The sequence below is a fragment of the Odontomachus brunneus genome, unplaced genomic scaffold (assembly GCF_010583005.1).
Source record: "Odontomachus brunneus isolate Ranch 3 - 2012 unplaced genomic scaffold, Obru_v1 Obru_scaffold_010, whole genome shotgun sequence".
Lineage (NCBI taxonomy): Eukaryota > Metazoa > Arthropoda > Insecta > Hymenoptera > Formicidae > Odontomachus > Odontomachus brunneus.
This window is the reverse complement of record NW_022639460.1, coordinates 1076647-1094341: the sequence shown is the minus strand read 5'-3', so window position 1 is coordinate 1094341 and position 17695 is coordinate 1076647. Positions and strand designations below refer to the sequence as shown.

Sequence of the window (17695 nt, the reverse complement as noted above, 5' to 3'; positions counted from 1 at the left end):
TCTCTCTCTCTCTCTCTCTCTCTCTCTCTCTCTCTCTCTCTCTCTCTCCCTATCTCCGTTATCTAATTCCATTCAGTTGTGACGTAACAAGTCAAATGGTGGACGCGCAGCATACGAGAAGAATGGAACGTCCACTCGTGGGAAAGATATCGCGTTACACGCGCAATCCGACCGCGGCGAATGACGTTGCTGCATTAATACACAGACGCGCGATACGAAAGAGAGAGAGAGAGATGCACGGGGAAAAATTAAATATATGAATACGCGATACGCCAAGTGAATTATATCTCTCGCGTGACGCGTCGCCGTTACGTACCGCAGCGTAAAATTGCGTCTAACCTGTATTTTACACGTCAGCCGTGGCCCCGCGTGTAGCCACGCGCGCGCGCGCCGCTCTGTAGCGTGAAATGTAATTGTGTTCTCGCCGGCTAGGCTATTACTTACAACAGGAGCGCCGCGCGAGAATGTGTGGGCCGCGAGTGCGGCGCGGGAAGGGATGTATAGAGCGTGTAACACGGTCGTGTGTTATCGAATAATACCGCGATTTAACGCGGTCTGGGGCAAAGGAAAAGGCAGAGCGGAGAGGGAGAGCGAGAGTCTCGGCGCGAGAGCCGGCCATGAATGAAGTTTTCTCCCATCTCGTGGTTTGTCATTGCGCGCGAGCGCGTGCCGGGGATGCCAAAAATAAACGCGAAGTACGATTAATAATAGAACAACGAGTCTCCGGGGGATGAAGCGTGATGTAAAGATAAAGATATAACGCGCGGGCGAGTGTATACACATATATACACACATATACATGCATATAGAACATAGAACGATTGAGGTGAACATAAAAGTCTTATACCGTTTTGCGATATTCGCAATAGTAGTCGAGATATTAATTAAAGAAGATTCGTAAATGATCACGCGCGATATGGTAGATGAACTGTAATGGTGATGTGTGCTCTTATGTTTGTACAATAGATCAAATTAAACGAAAACCCTTAATCATTTTGTAAATAATTACGTAGATTTTTAGTTATTAATGAAAGAAAATTGTTACGTGATTGTGTGTGCACCATAATGTACAAATCTTCTTTAATATCTAAAAATCTATGTGGTCATTTACAAAATGATACAGGGCTTTTTTGTTCAGTTTGATCTAATGTATAAGTACATAACGACAGACGATGCCACTACAGCTTATCTACCATATCACACGTAATCATTAGTAATTTTCTTTAATTAATATTTCAAGATTTATTGCAAATATAGCAAAACAGTATGGGATTTTTATGTTTATCCCAATTCGTTTCCACAAAAATTGCAGAGGAGAGTCTGACACCCTGTGTGTGTAAATAGACACACACACACATATGCATACATATACACATACATACACGTTATAGTGAACACATGTATAGTGAATTCACATTGCATAATACTAGGCTCTATTAGGTAACTCCGCGCGTACTGGATTTCAAGTCGTGGGAGAATTTGCGTTTGCGATAATACGGCAAATAATAGCGCGCAGAATAAAACGATATCCACGACGGAAAAAATGAGACGATGCGAGCAAATAATTAATCGCCGCGAGGCATCCGCGGTGCGGCGGAAACGCGCGTTTGTTTCAGAAAAGAAAGAACGTCGGTGCCACAGATCCGACTCCGCGTCTCCATCTACGATGGGAAATTCTCGTCGCCGTTGTATACACTCGGTTTCAGTGATATACTTGGCTTGAACACGCTCGTTTCTCGAGGTGGTTGAAAGTGCCGCGGCCAATGTCCATTGGGGGAATTTGTTTCTAACTTTATAAATATTTTAAATTTTTTAATATTTTCCAGAAGATACATTCTTCCATTGGACATCGGCTGCGTTCCAAACTACGTGGAAGAAGCGCTCAAACTATTCTGAAAGCGAGTATTTGCAAAGGAGCTTGCAAAAGTCAGTTGGATTTTTCGCCGTGTTTAGCTTTGCTTGTGCACATAGGAAAAAATTTCTGTGTGATTGAATTTGAGAGAAACTTCAGAGAACGGACGGAAATTTGGTGATAAGCAATGATACTTCTGTTATCGCAGTTAAAAACACTCGTCTGAATATTCAGCTATCAGAAAATCCGCTTGAAATAGATTCGACTAAGAGCATCGCAATTGACTGATAAGTAAACCTATCCAAAAGGTATATTCCGATTTCTTTCTAATTTGGCACAAATGTAGACGTGCAAAAAATATTTAGATTTTATTTTCATTGTGGTCCACTTTGAATTTCACAGGCAGTTTATAGCTTTTTAATGTTCTCACTCCTATCATCAACAAGTACAAGAAAAATGCATAAGAAATAAAACGGAATACAAGATACAGTTAAATAATTTTAACAAAATTGGCATAGCTGAAATACGAACCATTTTAAATTTCTTTAACCGAGATTCTAACTGAAATATTTTAAATCTGTGCTAAATTAGTCAAAAATGTTTCGAATCTCGGCCAAACCGAGAGAAAAATTCGGCAATTTTAATTAAAATTTAAAAAAAATCAGCATAGATAAGACATGAATCATTTTAAATTTCTTCCAACCATAATCGAGATTCCATATTTATACTTATACATTTTTATGCAAATCTTATGCATTTTTCTTATACTTGATGATAGGAGTGAGAACATTAAAAATCTATAAACTGCCCGTGAAACTCAAAATAGGCCAAAATAAAAAAAAATATGACCTAAATATTTTTTATATTTCTACATTTGTGCCAAATTAAAAAGAAATCGGAGTGTAAGTTTACTTGTGAGCAGAAACCTCCTGCAGAAATCTTTCTGTTCCTACAACCGGCCCAGACAGACAAGCGTACGTAAATTTAGTGGCAACTTCATCAGTTGATTTGCAAGAGTTGAGCAGAACTAGAATTACTTAAAAGCTAACTTAAAACATTAAGAAGTTAATAACTCTATTTTACTTAGTTTAATTTAAATGGGTCAACTTTTAATTAACAAGTTAGTTAAATTTTGACTTAACTCTTAATTAATTTAGTTTTTGTTTATGTAAGTTTTAATTTCACTAAGTTAATTCTATAAGTCCTATTAACTTCGAATTTAACTTTACCAACCTTTGAAACTTAATCCAACCCTATCGATTTGTAAATATTGCGTTCCTCATAAATGCTTCATATGCCACTCATATGTACTTCACATAGAGTAATAAAATAAAAATAAAAAAGATATACGCGGGATAAGTTATCAAAACAATAATACCATGTGAAATATATGAAAAATTGAGTGCAGCTTTTAGTAACGTTTGCTGTATCAATAAAACAAGAAATTTATATTATTGTATGATATAAATTTAATTATTAATTCAATACAGTAGGTTTTTCACAAAAATAATTAAAAAGAAATTATCAAATTTCCATCATCAATTCTCTCACGTCGTGATAATCATAAGAGTCAATCGAAGGGGAATTTTCCGTCTGGTTCTTATTCTTCCCAGATGACGGAAAATTTAGCTACGTTAATAGATTTGTTTTTTTATATAGTTTTTTTCATATAAATTTTTTTTTATTTTAATATATTTCTAATTTAAAATCTATTTAAAATAAAATCTATTTTACTAAAGGACAAAGCAAATTTCGTTAAAAACGGCGAATTTTTCAATAGCATATTTCAGCTCCTAAAATATAAATAGCACATATGAAGTAAAAGGATAGTCAATTATTATTAATCTCTTTCTTGCTTACAAGATTCTATAGTAATTTTTACTACGAGATTCTCTACATTGCGCATGATATTACTGCATTCAATGAAGTTGCATATGTTAAATATAATTTATTTCATGTAATAAAATTGCTCAGAGAGCCGATAGGGGAACAATACGGGATAAAAGATTAATGTATTCCAAATTACATCTCTTTACCGTATGTTTAATGATTCAATTGTTAGTCACGCTCCTCCCTTGTGCAACCAATACAATCAGCGCGTCAATGTTGATTAGTCATAATTCGTTAATAGCAACGAAACAACACATATTTAATTGAAAAAATATCTGCCATCGCGTTATCCATCAATTTCTACCAAATAATCGCCTGTGTCCATAAAATTGTCCATTTTTCAGTCGATGAAATCACCGACAAGCTTGCTTTCGCAAGCTGCCAAATACACGACAGCTCTTTCTCTCTCTCCTGTTTTTTGCCATGGCGCGCGCGACTTTTGGCGGAAAGGGAGAACGCTTTTTCTCAAAAGAGACAGAGATAACGCGCGTTGTTTCGGGAATATCTCGCGCGCCGGATTAATCGCCTGACCGCACGCTCCGATAATTGGCGGATGTTTTCAAAGAAATTGCAGCGTATACAGGGTGTCCCAGCTCAATTTCACAATCTCTCGTGAGAGCGTAGAGCGGATTGGAAGTGCACACGAAAGTTCTATACCGTTTTGCGATATTTACAATAACTATCGAGATATTGATTAATCCATTAAGGCCCATGGACAGACAAATAGACATAACGAAAAGTTGAATATTGGGATGAGAGCATTTGATTAAACGAGGTCTCATGAAAAAAAATTTAATTTTCCAATTATTTAAATTCTTCCATAAACAATAAGTTTTTGTTTTGTAAAAAAAGTAGCTTATTTATTAAGTTATTGTATATTATTGTATATTTTTATGAAAAATTTTCCTTTGATTAAATGCATCCAAATCAACTTTCCCATTTTAGTCGATAAAATCACCGATAATCCGGGGAGCTTTCGCAAGCTCCAAAATACGACAGCTCTTCCTCCCTTTTTTTAGAGTCGCGTAGAGTGCGCGACTTTTGACGAAAGGGGAGAACGCTCTTTCTCAAGAGAGACAGAGATAATGCGCGTTATTACATTCAACTTTTCGTTATATCTATTGGTCTGTCATGAGCCTTAATGGATTAAAGAAGATTTATAAATAATGACGCTCGATACGATAGGTAAGTCGTGGCAACGTCTGTCGTTGTATAAATCAGGTTAAACTAAACAAAAAAGTCCTCTATTATTTTGCAAGTGTCTATGTAGATTTTTAGTTATTAATTAAACAAAATTAGTACATTATCGCGCGAAATCGCGGAACAATCTTCTTTCATTAATAACTAAACATCTACGTGGTTACTTGCAAAATTGTAAAGGACTTTCTTGTTCAGTTTGACTTAATTTATAAGCGTACACCGCAGACATCGTCACTACGTGCTCATTTATCACTATGCGTGATTATTGACAAATCTTTTACAATTAATATCTCGATCATTACTGCTATTTTCGCAAAACTTTCTTGTTCATCTCAAACTGCTCACGAGAGATTGCGAAATCGATCTGGGACATCCTGTATAGCTCGCAGCGCACGGGCGACATAGTCGACGACGGCGGCGGCGAGTGTCGATTGTTCGGAGGCGCCGTTCGCCGCGCCGCCGCTTTGAGAATGTAATTACGGCGCCGATAATTGTAGACGCGCCGGCGGGTCGCGTTAAATGAAATTTAGATTAAGTCGCCGAAATTGGCTCGCGAATCAGAAGCGAGCGATCAGTTTCGCCGTCTACGCCGGAGTTCGACCGGCGAACGTGTCAGATTAGCGCACGGCGTTCCACGCCGCTGGTCATCAATCCAGCGCGTAGAATACACATTGGCGCGCGATGTCGGATTATGCCGACAGAACTCGGCCGGTTATTCTCGCCGCACCCTCGCCCGCCCTCTCCCTCCGCCGCCCCGCCACATGTTCCGCCGAAATCTCGCAAATCCCGTTCGCGGCATATCTATTCCCGCGTCTATACCGTCGACGGAGTCCTAACGTGCTCAACGTACGACATATCGCGCGCTGCGTAAGCTCGAGCGAATTTCGGGAAGTAATTTCATGTTCACGTGCCCGCAAGAATGGATCTTACGTGATCTGTGTGCGCGCTCTCTATACTTATACGTGGGTCGTTGACAAAGTACGTGGCGTAAAGATGACGCGAATTTGGTCAAATGTTTATTACCGTGTTTTTCAGAATCTTTCTTTATTAGATTAAGTGTGACAGTATAGAGTGATCTGTTGATCAGTCTTCGTTCGCGTCAAAGTAAACTCCGCGAATGATGGGTCCTGCGTTTGGTCGCACCAACAAAGACTGAACCGATCAGCTTCATTGTTTTTCACATCTTTTGGCATAATTGCTTGTCGCAATTTCAAGGAGATTTTTGACATTGATTTATAATCGCTGTTGTGAAACTTGAGTCTAACCCTTCGCTCCAAAAACAAGGGAAACAATTTACGTACAGAGACGTCCCAGGCATTCACTTTGGTGCACTGTCAAGCGAAGACTAATCAAGAAATCACTCTATACTGTCGTACTTAACCTAATAAAGAGTATCTCTGAAATATAATACAGATTTGGCCAAATTCGCGCTATTTCTGTGTTAGGTCGTGTATTTTTTTAATGACCCATGTCTTTTTCTTTCTCTCTTTTTTCCTCTCACTTTCGCAGTCACTCTTATTAAACTTTAGCCTCCGAGACAGAAACGTAGTAATGCTTGTGCCAACAACTGGCGGCTTTTAAGAGCAAAAAGCCGCGCTACACTTACTCGGTCGCGCGCGAAAGCGCTAATAATAATATAATCGTCCACTCGGCGAACTCGCGGCGCAATTAATACACCGCATCCTTCATCCCCTGTTTGCATCCACTCCCTGTTTAATTAAAAGTCGGGGAATGTCGTTTTCGTATATCGAACAACGATTCTCACTAAGAAGGGGCGCTGCGATTCATTTTAATCCGCCGCCGTTCTCGTTACGCACGCGTAACGTGATCGAGCATCATTCATCATTCGAGTTTATCAACTTTCGTGTCCCCTTCTGTCCCTTTCAAGCCAAGATCCATCTCGCTGACATGGTCGTTGACGGTTACGCGTAGCCGACGACCATACACCGGCCGATGACCGACACGAGACAGTAATGCATCTGTTAAGCTGGCATCCCCAAGATGGAAGATCGAAATGGCAACTAGAATCAAGTGCTAATTAGCTGCTAATGTAGTTAACATGAGAACAGTTTGCTCTCGTTTTACCGCTCGAGTAGCTTAGTGGGAATTCACATTTGTAAATGAGGACGCCAACTCTCACGATAACCTTCGATACTCGAAGTAAAAAAATCGCAAAGTGTATACATTACAATTCAACGCTCTTTAGGTGTTCTCAAGAACGACAAACGGAATATACAATTATGATATTTGAGAGTAATTTTACGAGGAGTTAGCGTAAAAAATATGCTTTTCTATATCCCACAAGTATCTTCACGGAAGGAAACAGTTCGGTTAACTGAATTGGGGGCAGACGAAAAGCTCGCTGACGAGAAGTAATATCTCTGTTTACTGTGACCGTAAATATTCGTCTGAACATTCAGCTGCATGAAAACTCGGTTGAGATAACTAAGAGCAATTTGCTGAGTAGAGGTCTCCTAAGGGAATCTTTCTGTCCCTACAACCGAGTTTTTCATTTGATTTTCCCCAAGTAACAGAAAATTCAATTTTCACTAACGAAATTGTTTTCCCGAGTCAATGAGGAACATTTTAAGTCAAAAAGCGACTCGTTATGTGGATTCTAACGGGAGCTTCGTTATTATGAATATAAAACGTGAATTTTATTTTCGGTAATTATACATAAAAAAGGATTTCTTTGATCTTAATATATTTTAAAAAAGGAGAAACTATGTCATCCAATGCTTTAAGCTATGTGGGAGTCGCAAGATAACTTAGGAAAATTCGATTCTTTATAACCTATGTTAAAATCAAAGAAATTCGCAAGATGCGTATATAACTAAGATCTTGTTCCTCATATTTTGCAAGCATCTAAGTTGGTGAATATTTTAAACTCAAAAGCTAACTCGCTTAATGTTAATTCTAACGAAGACTGGATTTTTATCGACACAGAATGAGTCTTCTTTGCAGACTTGATTCTCCCTCTTTATGTTAGACATACCAATTTAACGATGGTATACGATGGTTCCCGTCATGTCGTGCACGCGAGAAAGTCTATGTGAAGGTCATACAACGGCTGCGGCGGATGATTGCGACTACCATTGGCCAGACTTTTGCGGAATAATATTCGCGTTTCACCAGAAATTGTTCGCCGCACGGTTTCGGGCGAACACGACGAAGAAAGAGCCAGCGAGCGAAAAAGAAAGAAAAAGAAAGAAAAAAGAAAGGAAGAGAAAGAAAAGAAAGAAGGGAGGGAGATTTGCGCTTTAGGAAAATTTCTTTCAAGCGTAAAGGTGATAATTATTTGTTGAAATATATAAATAAATGCAATGCATATATATATATATATATATATATATATATATATATATATATAGTGAAAAAGTGAAAAGGAGCAAGCATTCCTGATAGCTAAGAAAGAGAGATGGGGAAAGATGGGGAAGGGGGGGAGGGGAGAGAGAGAAATCACGCACAGTCGAAGTGGCATTAATCACGTTCCTCTTACTTTCTCGGCTACTCCGACTCGGAACGAAGACGGATGTACTTGTTTCGGAATTAGGCGTTACCACTCTCGGCTTTCTGCAGACCGACCGGCCGGTAAAGGAAGCCGGGGTGGATTTGGCCCCGGCTTAACGACACGCGGTGAATTTCTCCGCGGGACAAAGCCGACCGCGCGAGATACCCACGCACGTGCAGAGATATCAACGTGTGGAAGAACGTCATCCGTCTGTCCGTCGCCGTCGTCGTCGCCTCCACGGGTCGATAGCCACGTTACCGTGCACCATAACGCAACACATTTATCCTCTTCGTCCTGCTCCTTTTCTTCTTCTTCTTCTTCCTCGCGGACGCATTCGCTGTTTCACAATTTTTCAACCGCGAGGGAGCAGAAGTGGAGGAAGGGAGAGGTGGAGAAAGAGAAGGAAGGGTCACGAGCGTCCGCCTTTATCGCGGAAAACGAGATTAAGGCGCGGTGGAAACGGGCTTCTGTGGGTTTCCGTGGGTTAGAGACGGGAGGATAAGGAGAATGGATGTAGGTCGTCTCGCGCGAATCTACCCCTCGATCCACCCTCGACGAAATAGCGAACGGTATGGCGGCTATATTTTTCAGTTTTTGTCGCGCAGAGACAACGTGAACGCGTATCTCCCTCTGCGCCCCGTGGACGGAGCGTGAACGTTTCAGAATGATCCAAATGCCGGCGAATGGTTGTCAAGTGAACATAAGAGCATCGTGATTATTCACAATGTTAATATCTTTCTCTGAAGTTCGACGATTCGTCATGATTTATCATCGCATTCGCGATACTGCAGAGAAATATTACCACTTGCAAGGTGAAAATATTTAATATAAATGATTTTTAATATAATTCCTAGCTCTCTTTGTTGGCATTGCAATAAGAAGCAGTGAGGAGAAAGAATTAAGAAAGAATAAACGCATATGGTAATGAAAAATGATTTTTTATATAATTCTCAACTTTCTTTGTTGATATTGCAATAAGAAGCAGTGAGAAGAAAGAGTTGAGAAAAAATAAATGCGTATAGTAAAACATATTTATTCACTTTTATTGTTTAAAAATATATATACGAATGTAACATGCGTAAATAAAAAAATTAGAGATATTGCTTAAACACTTGCAAAATTTTGCTTGAAACATAACGTAACGTTCGCGAGTTATAAAAACAAAGTTTACGAGAGTATTGAAAAAATCGGCAAGAAATATAAACTCATCCCTTCTTATCGCTAACATCTTTGTATTTCGATTTTTTCAGATGTTTCCATTCAGTTTCGGGCCGGCGAGCGACATGTATACAACGGATCACGTGCGCCGGTGCGTTATCTATTGTTTCTCTACACAGTCAAAACATTCAGGACCTTCAAGACGGTTAAATTTACCCGCGTGCCTCGCGGACTTCCCGGGTGTTTTCATTCAGTGTCGGGTCGGCGAGTGACACGCACACAACGGACTAACGTGTCAGCGCGTTATCTATCGTTTCCCTCGGCTGATTGAATTATTTCGTCGGGATATTCAGTTAGCCTTTCGTCGGCATCGCATTATTAAACACGTGTGAACTTTGATTAATTCGTTATTACGCGAGTGTCAGTGTCACGATGGAGCAGTCAGGATGCTGGATGAGTCGAGAAGCCAGGACGAAGACACAGGATGCCGGGACGCGGACATTGATACTTCATACATCTTCATATATCTTCAAGGTATGTCAAATCATTTATTATACAGGAAGTTTCCATCTTTAACGGACGCCTGACGAACTTACCGCAAATAAGGAAACACCCGAGTCGAAATTTAGGCCGGCATTCATAGTTGTCATTACTATTCGACATATAATTATAGCTTCATTGATCTCCGACGAACCGTCAATCTGTATATTTATTACATGATATTTCATACAAGAAACATTGATCCAACAATCGAGTAACGGCCCACGAATACGAGTTTGTAATTAATTATTTTCTCGATCAAAGATCTTAAATAAATCACGACTCTATGAATACCGGCCTTAAAATATAAGTCTTACGATTGCTGATCTTGTGTGACGTCTAATAATGCTTCTTTAGCTGTGAATATCCGACATTTCATTGACATTAGTCAATGCCTTTTTTTTGCTTCTATTTAGCCTTTGTCGCGTTGTATCGAATCTGAATCGCTATTGATGAACAGCATTATTGGATTATTAATAACGTAACTGTTGTTTTTGTCTTTTCAGTTTCACATCAGTTCTTTTAAGAGCTAAAAATCTCATCAAAACTTCCATGAAAAAAGAAAAAGAAAATTAGGAAAAGATGAGATTAATGTGTTGTTTTCTTATCCATTTACCTACACACGAATCTTCATTACACAATTTAACATTTGCTTTTGTCTATATAAATTTCATTCAAATATAATTAGGCCGGCATACTTCGCTAATTGCTAATTGTTTATATTTGCTAATTAATATGAATATTATTATACGAAATAACTTTGTTTATTGTTAATTATCGTGTGATTTCTATAACAATTGGATATCGACATTTTTTTTCGCGAAGCGAAGACTTTGATCGTATCGTGCGTTTCTAGACTTCGTCATTTTGTTCATCAAAGTGAACATTAAATCTCGAATCTTCATCGTCAACTCACGGCTTTTTCGCGGCGAATTTCAAGCGGTTCACACACACAGAAAAATATCATTCTACAAAAATAAATATTATTCTAAAAAAACGATTATTCAATTTATCTTCTTTTATCTAAGTAATTATTATTTTCGAAAAAGAATATTTTCTTGATAATAGTCTTAAAATATATTCACCAGAAATATTTTAGAGAAATGTATCATCGAAAGAAAAATTTAATCTCTTTGCATATTATAAAGTTTTATCGAGGAAAAAGTTGGCTCAATTCTATGCAATAAGCAAAACAAATTTTTTTAATTTAATTTTTCTAATTTAATGTTCTTGATAGAAATGATGAACTTTTACTAACATTCTCACAATGTATTTCAAATAAATTTGATATTTGTGATAAACTCTCTTAGGATAGATTTGCGGATATATAAATTTTTATGAAATACTTGAAATAAATAATATTTACTTGAATGCAGTATACATTTTTCTGTGTGTGATCTAAACGTGAAATTCTGATAAAACATATCGAGATAATTGAATATTAAATAATAACAATGTAATTGAAAATAAAGGTGAGTTCAAATAATTCTTGAGTATGTTTTCAAGCTTCAACATGGAAAAAATAGCAGTAAACAACCGCAACATCAAGGTAGGTTCCAATAGTTTGTACATCTCATTTTCTTCATTGACTCTTCAAGTTCGACAGAATTTGCAGGGTCAATGCAGAATCAAAATTTCGACTCGGGTAAACGTTCTTAACATTACTTCTTTAATCCTTTGAAGTGGTTTCACTGTGAAATCACCTATTAGAACCAAATTATAGCTTCAGGTATAGTGATCTCCCAACAAAATCATTGCTCATTCTATACATAGTGATGCACTTTACCGGTTTCTTGTCACTTGTAATATTCGCTTCAGTTTGCGCGCAGTTTTAGTAAAAATAGGAAGAAATAGAAAAAACTGATTTCAAAAGGAACGATCTCTCGGGTTGCTATTCTGGACATGTGACATGAATATTTTATTAGAATCCGAATTTTGAAGGTCTTGTGCTTCAAAGGGTTAACTCAATTAGTAACATCAAAGCACCCAATAGTCTGTATATAAACGCTGTATCTTGAGACTCTTCACTGGCCTACAAGTTTGATATTTGCAGACTTAATTAGAACTTATGTTTCAACCAGCGATCACTCTAAGCGAGTGAGAATTCATTCGAAACAATAAATAGAGATATTATCGCTCGAAATCGTACATTGAGAGAAAATAATGATTGATCTCTAATTGAAATTATAGTTATTTCATTAATCATAGTTATTTTCGGCACAAATCATATCTTTTCGTTATGCTGATAAAAAAATAATAGTAACATGCACAGAATAATTATCATTAACATTATAATAGAATTTAACAAAAAAATGGTTTTCTTGAGAACACAATAATAGAACATTTTATGTAGAACATTTTATGTGCTTATAGTTATAAATACTAAACATTTTTTCTCAGTATAAGAGAAAATATTTCACTTAGAATGATCTTTATTCCGGTAATGATGAAATACATCAGTTTGACTCTTCGATTTCGATTGAGAATATTCACTCAACGATTCAGAGTGGAGAATTCACTCTGTATAAGTACAAAATCATTCGAACTCTAATGCGACTTCAGCTGTCGCTTTACTTACCGCATGAAATTTCACTTCAAGATATTTAGAGAATAAGTAGAGTTCAAATACACGGAGAGAATTTTATAGTAAAATTTACTACAGAATCTTAAAAATTTTACTATTAGTAATATCAACAACTAAGAGAAACATATTATTATAGAATATTATTATTTATAGAATTTAGTAATTGAATAGACTGAAATTCTACAGTAATTTATTATCCTTTCATTTCAAATGTACTATTTATATTTAAAAAATTGAAATTGTGTCTCTTCTCACAATTTAAAATCAGTGCGCAATTTCCACAGAGCTTTTATTTAAATAAGAATATTTAGATTTCTTTCCTCTTTATTGCTTTTATTATTGAAGAATTAAAAAAACAAAATATATAATATATATTTGATTTGTCCTGCTATGAATTATAGAAAGATTTATCTTGCTATAAGTTATAAAAGAAAATATAATAATTTAAGTAAATCCAAAGAAATTTCATACTTTTCCACAGAATTTTTCTTTATGTTTAACGCCTTAAATGGTATTGGAATTTTTCTTCAAGACCACTTAGAGAGTTAAAAAATTTATTACATTCTTTAGTAAGATAAATTTTACTGGCAGTATACTTTTGCGCTGCTAGAAACACAGTAAAATGATTAAAAATTGGTCAAAAGTAAAATGATTAAAAATTGGTCACAGTAAAATGATTAAAAATATGTCAAAAAAGAAAAAAAAACTAATATTATCTCTGTGTAATCAATGTTACGCCAAATATACACGTTTCTGTGAACTAATATAAAATAAAATCATAATGCCAGTCATCCATTGGTTGCTGCCCGTTGAAAGTCAACGTTCTAATTGACTGTTCGCATATAGTAAAGTGATCAGACATCTCGATTTTTTCGGGATAGTCGCGATTTTTCATCCTTTGTTCCGAATTTTCTCGAGTGCTATTCGGGATACCAATTTGTCATCATTTCCAATGATTGTTAAATAATTTTCGGATTTTTTTACCCTCCCCCCTCCGCTTCACACATTTATGAAGGTCCCCAATTCAGAGAAATCTGGTCACCTTACACGTAGCCACGTGTAACCGTACATTTAACCGCCATAAAACTGCGGGTTTAGCGATGAACGCAGTCGCACGATACTTAAGCTCTACTCGTCACACGCAGATTACTCTAGACCCGAGAATCAAAAGAGCACGTTTAGCTCTAAATGTACGGTTAGCTGATGGTGGCGGCCGAACCCGACGTCGGCCGCGGGCAAGACGAAAACGACGTGAAACGTATTTGTGTCGCGAACGGCGGTGTGTAGAAGCTGCGGAATGAGCGTGATAAAGCTGAAAGTGTCGGCCACATTGTGGTAAAGTGGGGAGCCGCGAGAAAGAGAGCGAAATTGCGGTTAGGCGATATCGAAATATTATGCTCGGTGCGATGCGTCGTCTGAGCTTCTTTTTCTCTTCTCTTTTTTTTTTAATTCCCAAAGGGAATTTACGTGATATCGTCGGGAGATATCTCCATGAAATTTGAGCGCCGCGAGGTATATGCTCCGGAAAAATGCATCGTTAATAAAATGAAAACCGCGCGGGGGTTCGGTCAGATGTGTTTTCTCTTTTTTTGTATAACTAATTGGATGATCGAAGACCATTTATTTATTTGAATGTATACATTTTTCTATGTGTGATCTAAACATGAAATTCTGATAAAACATATTGAGATAATTGAATATTAAATAATAACAATGTAATTGAAAATATAAAGGCAAGTTCAAATATTAAATAATTCTTGAACGAGTATATCTTCAAGCTTCAACATGGAGAAAACAGCAGTAAACAACCGCAACATCAAGGTAGGTTCCAATAGCTTGTACATTTAATTTTCTTAATTGACTCTTATTAATATTGACTCTTATTTTCTTCATTGACTCCTATTAATGATATTAAATCTTTAAGGTCGATCTTTAATATAGTTCATCCGTGACAATATTATCAAAAAGCTAATATATTATATGGTTTATATTATATTAGTTATTATATAAATTAATATATTTATAGTTTTTACTGGGACTGCCCGCGTTATGTGACGTCGCATTTATCAGACTGTTAGACCCGTATTAATAGTTATTACTTTTCTCAAATGAGATACTTAAATTTAAGTTTAGAGTTAGATGAGAGTTGAAGTTGAGTTTTCAATTGAATTGCGATTGCAGATATAATGTAAGTCATATAATTCAATTGAAAAAAGGAGAACTTCAATCTAATTCTGAAAAAAAGTATCTCACGTGAGACAAACTTCAAGTAAAAATGATTAATACAGATCTTAATTTGATCTTGAAATTTCTTTCAGATAAGATACTCAAATCTGAGTTAAATGAGAGTTTTTCCGATTCTAACCATAGAATATGTGTGTGTAACAACCACATTAGCTTTCTGCGTGTACCTAAACGCCGCGTTGTCCGAACCTTTTCATTTCTATCGCAGGGCTAATAATAAATTTCTGGCGAGGGAAGGCGATGTCAAAGACGAAAGCGGGACCGTTTTCGAGGATTCCATCGTGCATTATTAAAGGGCCAATGTAACACAATACGGACCCTCTAAAGTGACTCTCGTGGCGACGACAGCGAGCGTTAACCGTGCGGAAAACGTAATTCGCGGGAAGCGCGGAACCTGCTTCGCGGAACTGTGTTAATTTAATGAAAAAAAAAGAAGCCTCAGCACAAAAGAAATGTGGATTACGCGCATGAAAGAATTGCGTTCTGAAGAGTAGGGGTTTAAAAACGCGGCGCATTCAATAAGACGAGGGACCGAAATTTTTAACTCGCTCGTATCGGAAAACGGAGAAATGTTCAACGGAATTTTTACGATAATATACTTCCCTGGCGCGGTCCCGCGCGCAAAAAAACCGCGTAATTGTGTTGCGCCCGCGAGGCCTCATATTCCAGCGTGAAAATATTTCGCTTTCTCGCGCCGTTTCTCCTCGCAGCTTAAATCTGCCTTCTCTCGTTCGTACGCACACTTAGTACAGCGCGGATGCCTCGCCATTCATCGGATCGACAGTTACTGAAATTTTCGACAGGGCGCAACAGTGCGCAAGGATGACGCGCGAAACTGTGTGTGTGTAAAGCGTTTCGTTTCTCCAATTTCTGTTTTACTATATTATACACACACACTTCTTTCATTTGTTTTCATTTCTTTGTATCGTTATTTTCCAGCAAAAAGACGCAAACAAACAGTGACAGACACTGGAGTACCGTGTAAAACAATTTGTTGAAACATAATTTAGTTCTTAATACAGAGAGTAGCTTGCACTTCATAGTTAAATATGATTCTTAATCTTCTTACTTCTTCTACCCTTCTAAGAATAAAAACTGCAGTCAAGGTTCTCCTTAAAACAATTAAAATAATTTGATTATAAGAAAATAGTCTAAAAGAATTCTATATTATTGCACGATAAATATCGTAATTTACAAAAATCAATATTTTTTACCAAAACAAAAGACCAATAGGCTCTCTCTCTCTCTTTTTTTCTGTCTCGTTAAGGAAGGAGAAGTGCGAGCGAGGCGTGCGGGAAACAAGCACCCCCAGCCGACGGTTAATACTCCTCGATCCGCTGTGAAGCGACGGGGTGCACGTTCGCGCACGTCTCTCGTCGCCGCGGTGCTTATATTTTTCAATTTCTCGCGCCCGGCGTTGCCTCAACAACGTCACGAGGATGCGCGGGGGCCGCGCGGAGAGGACAAAGGTGAGGATAGCGGAGAAGCGTTCTTCACTTCTCCTCTCCTCTCCTCTGCTCTCCTCTTCAACGCCATCCTCCACTCTGCCGGTTGTTCAAACATCTTGGCGCGGTACGCGAAAGAATGCCGCACGACGCCTGTCCTCCTCGTGATAGCGACGACGTCGTCGCGTGACGAATTGCATCGCTCCGTGTCGCACGTACCTACAGCCCTTCTCCTCTCCCCCTTCCTCCCCGCTCAACTTCCACCCCTTCACATAGCTACACGCTGCTTGGCCCCGCGATAAATCAGAATGATCGGTCGAACGGGATGCCACCCGGTACGCAAAGCAACGGGCGATAACTTAAGATCAGCGTAAGAGTAATCGGGAAGAATGATCTCCTGAAGGCGAGAGGGGTGCGCTAGGACCCGTGCGCGAGGGGTGCGCGGGGGTGAAGGAAAGCACTGACCAAGTGAGATCTATTTTCGGCAGTAGCCCGGGCACGCCTCGCCTATTTTTCTTTAGTCTCACACGTGTGCCATACCCGCGCAGGCCGAAAGGGTGGCTGCACACACATACACACACACATACACATAAGGCAGCGTTAATATTTTCATGTCACTTGGAGAAACGGAGAGCTCGGTAACGGCGAAGAAGTTGCTTTATAAGTTCCGGCTGGATTCCCGCCTGTCGATTTCTCCGCGATCTCGTCGGGGCCGACTCGTATAAATATGTAAAGACGCGCAACGATGAAGGGAACGATCAATGGGCGAGGATAGTTTGCTCGCACGATTGGAATCTGGATATTAATTCTGTCGGGGGAGATATTCCGATTGATAATCTCTCGTCGGGGAAGCTTCAGCGCGTAGTGAACTCCGCCATGACCGCCCGCATAGAAAATTTCTTGGACTGTAATTGGAATCCGGCGCGACTGCCGGAATAATTGTGGGTTCCAGTCCCGTGTGGAAGTATCACAAACATCCCCCGGATATAGCATAGGTTCCGGTCAGATTAGTCAAGCGTGTGTTTCAAAGGTGTGTCATACGATACCAATTCACATTATCATATCGTATAATATTAGGACCTTAACTTAGTTTCCGCCCGCAAATGTTAGATGGCAATGCAAACAGTTCTAGTAGTCATTACTAACGAAACAGGTAGTTTGTGATTAATTTCGACATTTCTCGATAACATTCAGTCAGCATACACAATTATTTTCCTAAACAACAATTTCTTTTGCTTTGTGAAAAATGGAACGCGATAAAGTGTTTTTTC

The 17695-nt window shown here is 38.3% G+C and overlaps 2 protein-coding genes across 16 annotated transcripts in view; one reads left to right on the top strand and one right to left on the bottom strand.

Moving 5' to 3' along the window:
- Positions 1-17695, bottom strand: part of LOC116840622 (alpha-2B adrenergic receptor) — a 268703-nt gene that overhangs the window by 130480 nt on the left and 120528 nt on the right. The window lies entirely within an intron of this gene.
- Positions 1-17695, top strand: part of LOC116840624 (facilitated trehalose transporter Tret1-like) — a 310767-nt gene that overhangs the window by 203510 nt on the left and 89562 nt on the right. For 12 of the 14 annotated variants that reach the window (XM_032807554.1, XM_032807555.1, XM_032807544.1 and 9 more), the window contains one exon: positions 9704-10145. The exons of the other annotated variants lie outside the window; for them this stretch is intronic. The gene's annotated coding sequence lies outside the window, so the exon portion shown is untranslated. The remainder of the gene's footprint in view (positions 1-9703; positions 10146-17695) is intronic. 14 annotated transcript variants of the gene reach the window in all.